This window comes from Crocuta crocuta, unplaced genomic scaffold (assembly GCF_008692635.1).
Source record: "Crocuta crocuta isolate KB4526 unplaced genomic scaffold, BGI_CrCroc_1.0 scaffold51, whole genome shotgun sequence".
NCBI classification, from domain to species: Eukaryota; Metazoa; Chordata; class Mammalia; order Carnivora; family Hyaenidae; genus Crocuta; species Crocuta crocuta.
In genome coordinates this window covers 3,596,719-3,610,414 of record NW_027527624.1, presented here as the reverse complement: position 1 = coordinate 3,610,414, position 13,696 = coordinate 3,596,719, and the positions used below count along the sequence as shown (strand labels likewise).

At 38.0% G+C, this 13,696-nt stretch overlaps 1 protein-coding gene and 1 long non-coding RNA gene across 6 annotated transcripts in view; one reads left to right on the top strand and one right to left on the bottom strand.

Moving 5' to 3' along the window:
• Positions 1-13,696, top strand: part of FBXL7 (F-box and leucine rich repeat protein 7) — a 381,373-nt gene that overhangs the window by 148,442 nt on the left and 219,235 nt on the right. The window lies entirely within an intron of this gene.
• LOC144238318 (uncharacterized) overlaps positions 1-13,696 on the bottom strand; it is a 65,445-nt gene that overhangs the window by 50,287 nt on the left and 1,462 nt on the right. For 4 of the 5 annotated variants that reach the window (XR_013337079.1, XR_013337076.1, XR_013337073.1 and 1 more), the window contains exons 2-3: positions 6,901-7,071; positions 5,556-5,615 (exon numbers count right to left, since the gene is read on the bottom strand). This is a non-coding gene — a long non-coding RNA (uncharacterized LOC144238318). Of the gene's footprint in view, positions 1-5,555; positions 5,616-6,900; positions 7,072-7,921; positions 8,087-13,696 lie in introns of those variants that run through there. The other variant, XR_013337083.1, reaches the window with a different exon arrangement.

The window sequence follows — 13,696 nt, the reverse complement described above, 5'->3', positions numbered from 1 at the left end:
ATGAGCATTATCAGGGAAAACAAAACATTAGGTAGGAGCTCTCTCTTTGTTATTTCCTACTATCTGTTGGTTTCAAGTAGAGTTTCTGGCCCTGCCTCTTCATCTTAGTTCATCATTTATTAATTTGACATCAAGACTTCAATTTTAACCTCAGTCTTCTTTTATAAGTTACATTGTGACCTTGTTTGTGGGATTGCTTTGTGGTGCAATGGTAGCCCTCTTGTATTTTGTTCTAATTTTATAACGAATAAAAGAGAAAGTTTATGGGGATATATTGATCAGCCATTGTAAATTCTAGTCACTGGATCACAATAATGGAAGCTTAGAAAATCGAAGCAGGCATTTTTTCCCATTTGGAGTGTGTTCTTTTTTTCCCCGTTTCATAGTAAAAATAACTGCCAGAGTGTTAATCAGTCAAGCTTAATTTAAATCCATTTGTTTTGGACCAGTTTCACTGGATGGAATCAAACAGGTTTACGGTGTGAGGTGAGTAGAGGGTAGCAAGAAAGAAAAGCCCATTAAGTGCTAGTGAACTGCCTGCAGGGCGCTAGTTTATGAAACTTGAGCCTCTTATTCCTGAGAAAGAGGACTATGCTTGAGAAACCTAAACAGTTTCTTAGAAGTTAGAGTAAGAATCAGCTGTTGAATGCACATTAGCTACTAATGCTGATAAGGATAGTTATTATACAAATTATCTTAAAATTATAAAGATAAGCAGCCTGAATTTATGGCATGAGTAAACTCTGACTTGTTTCAATGATGGGGACTTTTACTTTATCTTTCCTGCCTTTTAGGGAAAAAGAAAGCCCTGGTCCTTAATATATATATATAAGCATGTTCCTCCCAAGTTTAACACTGATGCAAGAATTGGTGATGTTCAACTTGATAAAGTCCACTTAAATAATCTTGTTTTATCTCTTATTGTCCTTGGTCATAAAATTGATTACATGATAGCTCTGATTTGCTCCCCTATGTGTGTGTATATATATATATACGTGTGTGTGTGTGTATTCGTGTATATGTCTATATATACATGTGTACATTATATATATTTGTGTATATATATGTTTATGAACTATATTTGTATAATAGCTCTGTCCAAGAATAGAGTGAAGTTTGTTGTAAGTTATCTATCTGTCTGTCTATCTACCTACCTATCTATCTACCTGGAATAAAACAAAGATGAATATTTTCCAGATATCTTAATGTCACTAAGTAGATTTCTTCCAAAAATTTTAGCAAGTAATGCCTTAAAACAGCTTGAAAGAGATATTATTTTAAAGAGCTTTAACTCTTTAAAATGTTCTTAGAGTTTGTTTTATGCGGTTTAAACATGTTTGGCCAGGATTACATCTCTTTTTCCTCCTGTTTAAAATTTGATATATCAATAGTGTTTTCATTTAGTTTCTAAAAATGAACCTGTTTTCACAGAGGGATTTTTATGCTGGAAATAACATTCCAGGAGGTCTTTTAAAATCTGAAGTTGTAAAATTCAAAAATGATTTTGTAATTTGTTTTCCTGAATTGAGACGTCAGTGGTCTACCTGTTCTTTTTCTTCCTACTTTGGAAAATGTATTCGGTTGCTGTTTTCAGGCACTTTCGAAGGTTCCACCAGATTTTTGAGATGATCCAGAGTGTGATTTGAGAGATATGAAAAGGATATTGAATGGAATTTCTTGGGCCCTTAAAAGCCATTGAAATTAGAGAAAAATGCTAAATAATCAGACTAAAAGTAGTACCCTCACTTTTATTAATGGCTTATCGTCCTTTAGAAATATAATAATTTGTTACTCACTTAGTTACCACAATAAATTGTTGGTATGACTCTTAGTGACTCTATGGATGGTGAACATTGATCATGCAATGCAGAAACAAAGTTTTAAGCACAAGTCATTCTTCAGAATGGATTTTGTCCATTGGAGTGGCAACTTGGTAAGAACGTGCACTTATTCCAACAGTGTTACCATGGCTTAATCAATTTTGGGTCTCCTTGGAATTGTTTTCAGAGTCTATGAGCCACAGAAGAAAATAAATCTTGTACTTTTAGGTATACCTCATTTTTGACCCAAAATAACATTCCAAAGTCTGATCATCCATTTTTTTTTGATATATCTTGACTCTTTATGATATTTTTTTTGTAGTGTTCAATAAACACATCTTTCAAGAATAGAGGTTTGCTGCCGTTTGTGTTTAGATGTTTTAAACACTGAAATTCCAAAAAGAAGTCCAAAAAAATATGTGAATTAATGGCAGCATACTAGGAAACACATGCAATCCCCTGAGCAAATTATCTTGCAAGTGAGAACATGCATTTGGAAATGAGTCTGGCATGTCGAGGAAATCAGTTACATTGCACTGTAATGTTACAGAAGGAGGAAACTGTATATGTAGGCTTTAAAGAGTCCTGGAAATCGGTTCAAAAAGAGCTCGAGTACTTGCTAACTGTGCGCAGTGCCTTTCTGCACCACCATTTCTTCAGCTTTGAAGTGGAATTGAGAGAAGCAACCTTGAAGACTTGAGTAAGAACTGGTGATAAGCCATTTGCAAGGCCTGGGGTCACTCCACTCTCAATAATGGCACTGTTAATGAGGTTCTTATCAGGATATTTGTACACAGCGCACAGAATGCTTTATTTAGCTTCTTGCTAGTATAGTTGTATTACTGGATATCAACTCTTACATTGTAGAAACAAATAGGTATATGATGAGGGTTCTTGAATAGTTCTTGAGAAGGGCCAGACCTAACTATTAACTGCTTAAGAGTTTGTTGCAAAGGTGTCAAACCCTGAAAACAATGATCAGGGTGAAAGAAGATCTTTAGAGATAGTGGAATTGTACTTAGGAAATCCAACCAGTCGGCTTGAGTTGTCTGTTTAGAGAGAAGGCTCACACACGGAACTGTCCTGTCATTTGAAGAAAGAACTCCAGTCCACAAAGTTCATAAACATAACTCACACGATTTGGAATTTCAGTTTACCTTAAGAGTTTTTTGGTTTTACACGAAAAGATAGGGAGGGGGCAAGTATTAAATTGGAAAACTATAGCATAACGCCTCCTCTCTCACCATTGGGTTAGAGGTTAGCCCCAATCTCTCTTGCCTACAAAAATGCAATTGATCATTTTTTTAGGTAATTTTGATATTTTGTCACTTATGGGAGATTTCCGTGTTACCGTGTTTTATCCGTCCGAGTTAAGTTTTCTTAGTTCACAGGAATATTTTTATTTGGTCTGACGGTATCATAACATTTCCTTCAAATAGATGATGAAGATTCCAGGACTGACCTCTGGAAGGATTCTTGGAATTCACAGCACTGAACCCATGTCTTTTTAGTCTTTGNTAAATTCCCTTAAAAAAAAAAAAAGCAACTGAGCCAAAATATGCTTTATATTCAAAATGTTAAGTTTTATATTACTCACATATTAATTGAAAGTATCTTTGCTATCACTGAACTTTAAAAAGAATTCTTATGCTATTTTTTTGTAATGTCTGTTAAAGATATTGTATATGCAAGGTTTTCTTCTGAATTTAGACATTATCTCAACTAAGTGATGGAAGCATACAACTTGTTATCTGGGAAACTTTAACAAATAAAACAATCTATATCATCTCAATTTTCTAGATATTTTGGATCAAAGTGTTGGCCTTCAAGGCTTTGAGAAATCTGTTTAATTGCTTCCATTCATCATTTTAAGTAGCTTATGTAAGTGCTCCAAGAAACCTATTTACTTATTGAGCTGAAGCGTAAGGTTTTCTTCTGTATGTGTTCTCTGGAGAGAAAAGCATTTCCATCGCTCTGGGCTTAGTGCATGGTGCTTCTGCTTCTCTCAGTGGGTTTACATTCCCACTGTTGCTCGTGCATTTGTTGGGATAAATACCTACCAACATTCCCGTTCTGCAGGTTCCTGAGCAGTCTGTCATCTTACTAAGGGCACTCTTTGAAGGCTTTTGATTGCTTTTAATAGAACCATTGATTTTTATCACATGAATGTTTACTCCCTCACTTGGGTTAGATTTTTTTTTTTTGTACCAAACAAAAGTATATGATCATATAATTCTTTTATTACTTTTTGTGCCTTTTGGGTGATAGTACTTGGCCACCAGAATGGAGTCCAGAATGGTAGCGGCATCACAACACTAAGAACTCAAGGGAGGAAACATAATTAAGAGAGTTGTAAGACTTCTCACTGCTTCTAGCTGGGGGTTTGGAGTCTCTATAAGTCCTGTATTCCATATTATTGATTATCCCTAAATTCTGTTGCTTCCTGGATATCCCCTTGTTATCTGGAATTAAGTGGCTCCACTTAGGCCTTGTTCTTAATTCTTAATTGATCTAGTGTTGTTTACGTGTATGTTTGACCTGATTTCTCCTCAGTGATTTTCTGTCCCAAGCAGTAACTTTTCCCAAACTGTGTCTCATGGATCAGTTATCTACTATGTAAATATCACTCACATTTTTACTAAAATATTACTCAAAAAAGTAAAATTAAAGTTGAGAATGATACTTTTTGCTTCATATTTGAAACTATAGTGTAATAGCAGAAGCCGTGACCTTTCGGGGCTGCGAGATAGTACTTTTTTCTTTTTTTAATGTAGATCATCTTCTTAGACTGATGCTCTATGACACATTGGGAAATGATGGGCTTTATGATAAAGCTGTAACTCCTTTACATGTGATATAAGCTCATCACCTAGCTTTTGAAATTCACCTTCTATCATACTAGCCATAGCAATCTGCTTCTCCAGGACACCACCCTGCTGATTGACCACGGGTTCTTCCCATCTTGCTGGATGCTTCTTCCCTCTGACACCCAAAGAAACTTGTATTCCTCCTTTAAGATACAACTCAAGGCAACCCTGCCTTTGAGAAATCTTCTCTGACAACCCCAAATAGCACTCAGCGCTCAGCATCTTTGATGCATGGAATAATCACGTACTGAGCATAAAGGTGGTCTTAGGTCCTGCTATCTGGCAGGTCCTTACCCTGTGGTTTGGTCATTCTTTGTTTCCATGGCTCTCTTCCCTACATGACCTTAACTTTCATATTTGCCTACCTAGTGCACACCAGAGCAGACTGCACAGAGTAGGGAATAGTGTGCAGTGGCCAACTGCATAGCCCTTGAATGTCTTATAATCTGTTGTGCTGTGATCCTTGAGGTTACATTTTTATACTTAAAATTTTTTAAATTTATTTTTGAGAGAGAGAGAGAGAGAGAGAGAGAGAGAGAGAGTGTGTGTGTGTGTGTGTGTGTGTGTGAAACCCAGGGAGGGGCAGAGAGAGAGATGGGGACAGATGATCTGAAGCAGGCTCTGCACTGACAGCAGTGAGCCCGATGTGGGGCTCAAACTCATGAATGGTGAGATCATGACCTGAGGCAAAGTCAGACGCTCAACCAACAGAGCCACCCAGGCGCCCCACATTTTTATATTTTGAACTATATTAATACTCCCCAATATTGCATAGAGGGAAACCAGAAAGTCAAGAGATCGAAGATCTCTCATTTTTCTGAATGATTTGGAACATGCGTCTAACTTCATTGAGTCTCAGGTTGCTTACCCATAAAGAAAGGCTGAAATGATCTTTGCAGATGTTCTTTATCTTTGCAGATGAGTTGATCTACAAGTGAAGTAGGGGAGAGTTGGAGATAATTTTCATCTTCACATTTCTGTTCTTATATCTGATGGGTCAAAACTCCTTTTGTGACCCCATGTTTTGATCCTTAAAATACAATAGGATATTGATGCCATGGTTTTCACCAGGCCTTGTAATTTGAGAGGCAGAAAATATCGTTATGTTTTTAGAAACCAACCTCAAAGTTTTCTGATTTTGTGTTTTTTTAAATCTTACTCAGGCTTTTGAAAACAAGTTTTCTGGTTCTTTGCGCCTATCTCAGACAGTTTTACTGAAGATATTTCTGATGGAGATGGAAAAAACTCCCGCCTAGTGAAACATTTCATCATCTGTGATTTGCCCTGCAAGCGCTCATGTCTGTGTTAAGAAGGCTTCTTGCTTAAGGCTCCAATTACACGAGCAGGACCACAGGTCAGCACGCTGCCGGGCACTGCCGTTCACCAGGGGTCGGCCAGGGAAAACACTTGTGTGAGCACTGCAAGGCAAAGGTGCAATGACTGCTTTTCAAGTAGGAAAGAACTCATGAACTGGCCCCAAGCAAACGTTCCACATGACAAATCCTCACTGCATGGGAAGCAGGTTAGCATTATGTGTGCTCCCTGGGAAATATCTAGTCTGGCTCTCCACATCTGCCGTTTTATATTCTTTTGTTGAAATGCCACAATGGAATCTGGTCCTCAACTGTAAAAGCAGAACTTGTGAATGCAGGTGTTAAGATCTTGTGGTGAAAATGAACATACGAAAGATCTTGTGATTTCATGTTGGCGGAATCATTGGCCTTTTCACGACCGCCATCAGTAGGTAAGATCCTGGCTCATCAGGATTGTGCTGTCATTTCTGAGGTAGAGAAATGATTATGAAAACTGGTTGCTGTCCTCCGGAAGTTTCTGGAAAGGACAGAGACTGAATGTGTCAGTAGATATTTCAGTAGGTGTGAGCTTTAATTCTCATCTGTTTTTCAGTGAACATGTTTTAGTTTGGGGAGTGTGTGTGTGTGTGTGTGTGTGTGCGCGCGTGCGCGTGTGTGAGCATGTGTGTGTGTTAGGAACACTGAGCACGAGATCTACCCTCTTAACAAAAGTTTACATGTATAATAAATGTGGTGTAATTAGCTATAGATGCTGTGTTATACAGCAGATCTTTAGAACTGAATCATATTGCGTAATTGAAATGTTATGCTCTTTGGATAGCAACTTCCCATTCCCCTTCTCCTCACGCCTACAACCATCATTCTACTCTCTGCTTCCACATGTTGGATTATTCTAGATACCTCACATAAGTGCAGTCATACAATGTTTGTCCTTCTGTGACTGGCTTATTTAATTTAGCGTAATATCCACAAGGTTCATCCTGGTTATCACACAGGGCAAGATTTTCTTCTTTTTCAAGGCTGGGTAATATTCACTTATATGTGTACACAACATTTTCTTTGTCGATTTATCTGAAAAATACAAATTAAAATCATGATGAGATATCACATCACACTTGTTAGGATGGCTATCAAAACAGAAAATAAAACAAAGTTAGAAGCCTTGTGAACTGTTGACGAAAGTGTAAAATGGAAAACAGTATGGAAATTCCTCAAAAAATGAAAAATAGAACTACCACATGATCAAGAAAGTTCACTCTTGGGTATTTATCCAAAAGAGTTGAAATCAGAACCTCAAAGAGATATTTACACTCCCTTGTTCATTGTGGTGTTATTCACAGTGGCCAAGACATGGAAACAGCTTCATTTTTTTTAAAGGTAGCAAAGTCCAAAATGAAATACTAAAGTATAACATCTTGTCTCAGGACATATACCTAGGNTGAGATCATGACCTAAGTGAAAGTCGGATCCTTAACCGACTAAGCCACCCAGGCGCCCCCCCTTTTTTTTAAGTTTAATTTATTTATTTTGAGAGGAAGAGGGAGAGAATGAGTGGGGGAGGGGCAGAGAGGGAGGGAGAAGAGAGAATCCCAAGCAGGCTCCACTCCGGCGCGCAGAACCTTGATGCGGAGCTCGATCCCACAAACCATGAGATCATGACCTGAGCCCAAACCAAGAGTCGGATGCTTAACTGACTGAGCCTCCCAGGTGCTCCCAACTTTTTTATTTAATACCAGCACCAGGGGAGAAACAAGGACAGTGGCAAATCTTGAACTTTCACTTCTCTTCCAGTCTGATTATGGCCTGAAGATCCCCTTTCCTTCTTTGTGTCCTAAGACAGGTGATAGCATGAAAGGTGCCATGCACCTGCAATGTGAAGTGTGACAAGCTCTCTGCAATGTCACAGTGAAAAACACAATACCTCAACTTTCTCCCTTTCCAGTCTTTTGCCTCCGGATGGGAGATGAAGCCTTTCTCCTTCCTCCATGGACAGCCTCACCAAGTTGGCCGAGGGAGGCTGAAGGAGGTATACATCACGTAACAGCCTTCTCACTGCCAAGTTCTAGTTAGTTTCAGCAATGTATGTGAAAACCTCCAAAGCAAACACAGGGGGAGGAAATCAAAATTAGATTAATCCTCTCCAAGGATAAATAACACATGGATGTGTTGCTCTTGAGCTTACAGGATGGAAATCAGAAAGACTTTGCTTGAGTTTCAGTGATATCAGTGTTCTGATTCTTGATTCTTCAAGAGTCCAGGAAAGGAGAGCTACAGACTTACAGATATTGAGGGTCCTTACTAATGTCTGTGTGTGTAATATGCCTCCATAGTTAATATTTATAGACTTTTTTAAGATCGTGTCTGTGACTTTGCTACAGAAAAGCATCCTTAAAATCAGCCAGCATATCCTGAGAAGAGAGGAATCACACTCTTTCTTTGAGCATATTAATGTCAGAGAATAAAAGGACATTTGGGTATCCCGTAATTTCAGACAGAAACAAATGGCTTTGAACTTCTAGTTCTGATTTTTACGAATTGAGAGAATGCATGTGGGGCAGGGTCCTCTACTTTTCTTCAGACTCTGTTACCGCACAGCTGAAACTTCTATTGCCTCTTCAATTTCTTTGACCACGTAAAATGGTTTTGACTAAATTCTCCACTCTAGCCCTCTGACCAACATCTGAAAGGCAGCTACAGAAAAAAAAAAAAAATACCACCATCTACTAATCTGCTTACAAATGCTGAGTGATTTTGGATGAACTGAATAGAAAATTTTGGTTAATTTTTTTATTAATACTTACTGGATGACAATGCCAAAGGAAAATCCCACTTGGTTTTTTCTAAATGCTGATAAAATACAAGTACCTCTGTATTGAAACTTAACAGTTGAATGGACTATTATGGATTCTGCCTTAGCTAGCTTACTGTAGTGCTTCTTAACATCCCTATTTTAGATGTGATTATAGTTCTTTTTAAAAAAATTTAATGTTTATTTATTTTTGAGAGAGAGAGATAGAGTGCAAGTGGGGGAGGGGCAGAGAGAGACTGAGACACAGAATCTGAAGCAGGCTCTAGGCTCTGAGCTGTCAACACAGAGCCCCACATGGGGCTCGAACTCATGATCTGAGCTGAAGATGGACACTTTGAAGTTTGACTGAGCCACCTAAGTACCCTGATGTGATTACAGTTTTTAATTATGCTTTTCCAGTTCAGTATTTGAATAAGTTACACACCATTCTGGTGGCTTTACTGGGAGACTATCTATATGTTAATTAAAATTGGAAAATATAAGCTCCCCTAGGATACTGCATGAATTTTACTCTTTTTTTTTCCAGAAAACTGGCCCTCTCATACTCAAGTACAAAAGTTAAAGTGGATTTCGTGAATATAGTTGTAGAAAGTTACATTTCTTTTTCTTAAAAAGAACAGTAAATACTGGAGTGCCAATATCTATTAGACACCTGAGCAGTGAGTGAATTTTTAGGTGGTAAAAGCTTACTGGCTGCCCTGTTATGAGGGAAGTCTTGGAGGACTGTGCGCTATTCCATAGAATGAGAGTTAATTAGCCCCGTCTTACAATTCAATCATGAGAAAAAAAAACCGAAATGATGATGATACTGAAAATGGAATATAGACATTTGTACCAACTACAGGATTGAGAGACAAAGGAAAAAGTGTTATTTTTGTATAGTAAACGTATGGGCCAAACTCGTCCTTTAAATGATTGGAGGAGCAGAAGGGTAGAGTATCCAATATAGATTTCTAACAGGTGACACAGACAAGTTTTTTATCTTTTATTTTTTAAATGTTTATTTATTCTTGAGAGTGAGAGAGTGAGCACACGTGGGGAAAGGGCAGAGAGAGAGAGGGAGACACAGAATCTGAGGCAGGCTCCAGGCTCTGAGCTGTCAGCACAGAGCCGTTGCATCGGCTCGAACTCAGGAACTGCGAGGTCATGACCTGAGTCGAAGTCGGATGCTTAACCACTGAGCCCCCCAGGCGCCACCAGACTGAGCTTTTGTTTGTGGTACAAGTATCCACATTCACGATTAAATGCAAATTTTGTTCAATGTTTTGTCTGATCACTTCTGCAAACTACGGAAGCCACTGAGGACAAAACTGCTGCTACATGATGGCTTCCTGTGATTTTGTAAATGGTAATTCTTCCTGAGACATTTTCTTTCCAATTGATGGAAAATTATTCTGTTAATTTCATTAGAAAAAGAATTCACTGCCATTTTTTTAAAATTGTCTCATAAAATCTCATCTATGAAGGTGATGAAGTCAGAGTAAAAGAAACAAATAGCTAGATGTGAATTACAACCTATTAGATATGTTACCCTTGTGCAGTTCAGAACCTGAGCAACTGCACTATGCAGCTATATCAGGGGCTAAATTATTCCAAGAGTCAGAAATTTATCTAGTGTTATCTTCCTGTCGTATAGTCAAATAGAGAAAAAAGAACCAGGCTTAAATCAGTCATGTGGTCTTTTATTGGGTTGTGTTTGGATATCAGTAGACTTCCAATTAATGTATCCAAAGTAGGGGAAAACAGTTGTAAAGATGAGATGTCAGTTAGGAATTACTAGGCAGATAAGTTGTGCTGAATAAATGCTAGCTGAAGCTCATTGACATCTTAAGTGTGAGCAAGTTTCAATCTATGTCAATGAGATTCATCTAAATGCATAGATTTTCGAAAATGTATTTGATGCTCTGTTAGCGTATCTTTTTTTTTTTTCCTCTAGAGAGTGAGAGAGAGCAGGAGAGGGGCAGAAAGAGAAGACACAGGATCCGAAGCAGGCTCTGTGCTGAAAGCAAAGAGCCCAATGTGGGTCTTGAACTCATGAACCTTGAGATCATGACTTGAGCTGAAACCAAGAGTAACACTTAACCAACTGAGTCTTTCAGGTGTCCTTGCTAGTTTATCATTTTACTGAATTGTATTAATTGCTTATCCAGTACTTTGATATTTATGCCCAATGCAGTCTATGTAAGGTTTTTTTTTTTTTAATGTTTTATTTATTTCTAGGAGAGAGAGAGAGAGAGACAGCGTGAGCAGGGGAGGGTCAGAGAGAGAGGGAGTCACAGACCGAAACAGGCTCCAGGCTCTGAGCTGGCAGTCAGCACAGAGCCTGACGCGGGGCTCGAACCCACGAACCGCGAGATCATGACCTAAGCGAAAGTCGGACGCTTAACCGACTAAGCCACCCAGGCGCCCCAATCTATGTAAGGTTTTAGTGAGTGATTGTAATAATTCATTGAGAGTTGTTTCTTAGTTATTCCTATCATCTAAATGCTTAAAGTAGACACCCTACCCTAAGGGAACCCTAAAGTCCATGCCATTAATTACAATGGAAATGAAAAGGCAATGATTAATAGTCTTTTTATATGCCACAAAAGATCAGCTGGGAAAATGCAATTATTAAATTATTAAAAGATGCAAATAAACAGGTACACATAGCATTTGGGCATAATCTGTTGGGAGGTACAGGAATCAATGTGAAGAACACGACAAACCTGTTAGGAACATAAATTGGCACAGCCTTTCTAGAGAATAATTTGGCAATTTGTGTCAAAACCTTTACAGAAAGTCATTATTCTCAAGTTCATCAATTTCAGCCTGAGGAATTCATTAAAAAATGCAATTAAAGAGGCAGCAAAGATTTCTCTACAGGTTTATTTACTTTAGCATTGCTTCTGCTGAGGACAGCATTTGAAATAATGTAACTATTCATAGTAAGAGGTTTTGTAAACAAAGTATATTCATATGCAGTTTTACAAATGATGTTGTAGAAGAAACATTCTAATTCACTGAAAACACTTTTAAGGGCATTATTGAAAGTGTTTGATTACAAATTTGTAAAATTAAATATGTATTTATATACTCACATGTGTACACAGAGGAAAGACCAGGATGCTTTGTACAAACTTGTGAATAGTAGTTACTAATGGGTGGTATGATAATGGGTGATTTTTAGTTCTTCCTTTCCATTTTTGTGTATTTCTTCTTTTTTCTGCAATAAACTGTATTGCTTTTGTAATCAGAGAGACTTTTAAAGTGTGGTTTTAATGTAGTCACTTATTTTCTGATTACATTTGAACCAAGTATAAAGGTGAATAATGTGCTTATGTTAGGTTTACATTTTCTTTTTGCCTTTGTTAGGAAATACAGGAATAACTAGAGTAAGAACATAAGGAAAATGAACTTTATGTTTTTGAAGGTGGGTCATAACTGTGCTGCCTACCCATGGTGATTTCTCTCAAGGAATAAGAAATCTCTGGTTTGCTTCATTTAGACTAGGTTTATGTAAACACAGTGTACGAATCACACAGATAATTCAGGTCTGGGTTATTCAGAATATGCTTACTGTTGTAACAAGAACACCTAAAATATCAGCAACTGAATATTAGGAAAAGCTTATTGCTTCATTACACCATAGACTCATGTGGTCAGAGGCAGGGCAAGGGGAGGGAGTTCAGCTCTATTATGTCATTTAGACATTTGGGGACCCCGGCTCTGTTTGTCATGGTCAACATGTGACTTCCCAATTTGTTACAAAATAAGAAGACATAATACTGAGGCTGTGAGGGAGTTTATTGCCAGGTAGGATGTGGCCTCTGTCACCTATGTCCATACTCCATTGTCCAGATTCGATCACATGACCTTACTTAATGTTAACTCAACTGAGGGTTGGAAATGTACCTTACTGTGTATTTGGGAGGGAAACAAGACAGGTTGAGTGAACATATGACGTGTGTCATTACCACTTGCACCTAACATGCCATTCAAAATCGATCTTTATCTTTAATGACAGAGAATGGCACTTTAATACTCCATTTTACTTTGGCATATAAATACTGCTTTTAAATTATCTTGTAAGGAGCTTGTTTACTTTTCTTTTTATAGTCCATTGTTGCAAAACCTTTCTATCCAGCTGAGAAAATCCGATTGTATTTATCAGGTAGTAATTGATGCCCAAGAAGATGATAACATATTTCCTGGACAGAATCCCCAAGTGGCTCTTGGTTAAGAGGAAAGCTATTTAATAACTACATGTTTGTGTAGGCTACAACTTAACTGATGGATACAATCTGTTACCCCTTGCCTCCCGGCTTCAAAAGTGTTTATGTCTGATTAGAAAGTCTTCAGCTTGTATCAGACGCTGGAAAAACACTTTACTGTCTGAGATTTTCTATTTGTTGAAGATGGCAGTAAATGAAATTTTGAGCCTATGGAATCACCTGGTTTCATTTCTCAGATCTGAAGCTTTAAGCAGTGTTCGGTTGTGGTAAGTAAACTGTAGCCCTAATTACCTTTCTTGTGATGCTTACAGAAGCCAAGGACAGGTTGTAAATAGAATAGGAAAACAAAATAAAAGGTGAAGGTGTTATTGCTGATACCACTTAACTCATTTGAAATGCAGGAAATTTCTGTTTCAAGTGTAGAATTAATCACTGATCCAGGAGCACCTAGAAGTAGACTTTGGAGCCCTTAAGTTTGTCTTTTATTCTTCCTGAAGCCCTCATCTCGCAAGTAATGGTTTGTTGTTATTTTCAATTAACCAGGTGTAAGTGTGTGTATGTATGGAATTGGACTGAGGCACTTTTGGGTCTCGTGCTTTATCCCAGAATTGTACCAACTTCAAGGAACCACTTAATCCCAATCCTAAAACCTAGGGCCTCTGTCTCCCTTGGA